This window comes from Penaeus monodon, chromosome 29, assembly GCF_015228065.2.
Source record: "Penaeus monodon isolate SGIC_2016 chromosome 29, NSTDA_Pmon_1, whole genome shotgun sequence".
Lineage (NCBI taxonomy): Eukaryota > Metazoa > Arthropoda > Malacostraca > Decapoda > Penaeidae > Penaeus > Penaeus monodon.
The window spans coordinates 35,753,294-35,753,715 of record NC_051414.1 but is presented as its reverse complement, the minus strand read 5'-3'; positions in this window follow the sequence as shown (position 1 = coordinate 35,753,715).

Here is a 422-nt window from a genome sequence, read left to right as displayed (position 1 = left end):
ATCCCTCTTCATATTCATCACCAAATCCTCATAACAAGGCCTGGAAACATATGTCTCCTTCCTCCCCACAGCTTTTTTTGTCAAGCTTCGACTAAAACTTGACTTCGTTGGATACTGCTTTTTGATAAGAACCTTACCAATGATAACATGTTTCCGAAGTGCCTCCGGTATGATTCTTTTTTCTTATTTTCCTTTATGACGCTTACTAATTGCGTCTAATATTGATTCAATTTCTGCTCCCAGTTTTTATCCACTGTGTTGGTAAGTGTCGTTTGGTAATTAATGGTTACAGTCCATCATCGTTTTAATTAATTTAACGCTTTAATTAATGCGATTCAAAGGCACATCTGATATGGGATATGTACAATGTAGTGTAATTGCCATGACAAAAGACAATCTTATATTTTAGATTTTAGGGTCCA